Here is a 2,942-nt window from a genome sequence, read left to right on the forward strand (position 1 = left end):
CCCACAATAAACAGACGACACTGTTGTCTCCGTGCTGTAACACTACACTGCTTGCCCCGGCTCTCACTCCTTCACTCAGGAAACCCGTTTGGCTGTCCCCCCGGGTTGGGACATTCTTGGTTGGAATTATTTTACTTTTGGCATTTTAATATGTCTTCCCATTATTTCCTTGCCTTCATCTTTTCAGTTGACAGATTCAATATTAGCCTGATAGCCTTTATATTAAACTTGATGCTTCTCTCTTGCCATTGTTTTTGAATTTTATTGTTGTCTTTAAATTTTACCAATATATGGGACCAGTAGTTAGCATAATAACTATGTCGCTGGATTCCCATGTAGTCGACCGTAGTTCGAGTCCCGGACCCAGTGGCTTAAATTCACGCCGGACGCGTTTGTGTGCATGCCCAAGATCTGAGAGGAGAACGGAGGAGAAGGGATTGCAGCATGGCCATCCCCCCTGGGGTGTGATTTCTCACTTTCTGTCTCTCTGTCTCTCTGTCTTTCTGGCAAGTGCACGCATCCTGTAGCAAAAATCTCTCCAAAAAAAATAAATAAATAAAAATTACCAATGTGGCTACAGTGTTCTGTAGAGTGGAGTGGATCTTTTTCTGTTGATTGTATTTGGTGTCCTTTATGCTTCCTGATTGTGTGTCTTTATGTTTTCTAGATTTGCAAAGTTTTCAGATAGTTTTTCATGAAAGAGGTCTTCTATGCCTTACCAGCTTCCTAAACTATTTTGGCATCTACTGGTGTCTAGTATTTCTCTTATATTGTCCTCACTTTTCTTAGTTATTTTTGCATTGTTTTTTGTGGTTTGGATGAACTCAGTGTCTTTGTCTTCCACATAAGAGATTCTTTGTTCTTCATGGTCCAATCTGTATATTGATGCTTTCAAGGAAGACTTTGCTTTATTGCATTGTATTCTTCATCTCCAGAAGCTCTGTTTGATATATTTTTTTAAGAATTAGTTTTATTTAACTTTATTTATTTATTTTAACTTGATAAGAAAGGGGGAGAGAGGGAGAGAGAGAGAGAAAGCCTCCAGGTCTGGGACTCGAACTGCAGTTGGCCATGTGGGAGTCCAATGCCCCTAACCACCATGCCACTTGTTGGCCTTGTTTTTGATATTTTTAGGGTATCTATCTATGGAATTCCTCCTTAATGTCTTGGAATAATGTTCTAATCTCTTAGAGTTAGTTGTCCCTTTTCTCTTGCATGTTATTGAGTTTTGTTACAATGAATATTCTGAGTTCTGTTTCTGTCATTTCTGGGAGGTTTTTTTTTTTTCTGTAGTTGATGAGGAGTCATTGTGTTCTTCTGAGGGGGATATACTTACTGATTTTCTCCTATTTCATGAGGCTTTGCTTTGTTTTCTAGGGATCTGGTGAGGTACTTGCTTTTTCCTCCCTGTTAGGGTAGGCTTCTGGGGCTGTATGCTTTTGTACTTCTCTATGGTATACTTTACTGCCGCACCAGTTTTCCTCTTGTTTCAAAAATTTTCTAGTTCCACTGTAGCTGAGTGCTGACTTGAGGAGGCTGACCTTAAGGTAGTAGGTAAGGTTGTGTGACATGTGTGCCACACATGCTTCATAAACTTCTTCTCTCTGGCTCTGGGACCTGCAGAGGATCTGGCCGATGTTGGAAGACCCAGCCAAACAGCCCCAATGCCTTACTATCTTTCAAGATTAGCTGTTTTCTCAAATATATTCAACATTGGATTCTGTTTTTTTTTTATATATATAAAATTAAAATTAAGGATAGGAAGATCATTTGTGAAAGGAGGAAGTAAGAGTAGCCTTTGATTATGTATTTAAATTTAGTTTTCTTCTGTTTATTTGTTCTATTATATTAATAGAATTCATGGAGCCACCATAACTTTTATGAACTATTCATGTATTCCAAAAAGTTATTATTTTTGTGTAGTCAAAGCTAATTTCAACTTTGAGCCTTGATTTCACCTAGTGGCAGAGTTTATTCTTAGTCTACTTTGCACAAGTGGATGTCACTTTCAAATTTTCTGTTATTTCAGGGTTCAATTCAGCCTATTTAGAATTCATCATCATTTCATCCTCCTGCTCTTGGGGTGACATAGAAATTTCCAGCTCAAATAGTATCATTTCATCTGGGGGAGTCTCTGTCCAATTGTCATCCAATAAAACATCAACATCCATCTCTCCTTGTCTAATGTTTTCTCTCTGTGTTGGAACATGCTGAAATGACTTTGGTTGCATTTGTCTTTTATTTGCCCTGCTTACATTTCTCTCACCTCACTTTCTGCAGTATTTACTCCCCAAAACCCAAATCACAGCTCTTCAGGATATTTTCTTTCTGTCTCCCCTCAAACCTTCCCCCATTTCATAATTTTTCTTGATAATATGAGAAAATAAAACTACCACTGTATCACTCTGGGCCATGTGAGGTTCCTTCCATCTCTGGTAATGTATTGGAGCAGGGAATCTCTGAGAAGCTAGTCTCCCAGAATTCTAAGTGTAAATAAAGTCATAAGTTTTCTTATTTTTCAGATGTTCTGTTCTCAGGGTCCCTTCTAAGAAACCATAAAAGAATCCGACTTATATTTTCCTTGATGCTTCTTCTCCCTTGTCTATGAACCTCTTAATAACTATAAATTACAACTATAACTCTATGACAGCTTCTATTATCCTTAAGACTTATTTATGACATAATTCTATTAAAGTCCAGAATATTTTAATAATAGATTTATTGATATACCATTTATGTGTCATAAATTACATCCTTAAAAAAGTACAGATTACCTCATTTAAAATTTTTTTAACTTTTATATTTTAAATTATTTTATACCCTCAATCACTATACACCTGTACAGCTTGTAAAGTGAATTTACCCAACATGAATATACTTCACACCTGTCCAGCTGAAGATATTATACCAATTATCATCAACAGATAATCATCTATTTCTAT

This window comes from Tupaia chinensis, unplaced genomic scaffold (assembly GCF_000334495.1).
Source record: "Tupaia chinensis unplaced genomic scaffold, TupChi_1.0 Scaffold149780_1, whole genome shotgun sequence".
Classification (NCBI taxonomy): Eukaryota; Metazoa; Chordata; class Mammalia; order Scandentia; family Tupaiidae; genus Tupaia; species Tupaia belangeri.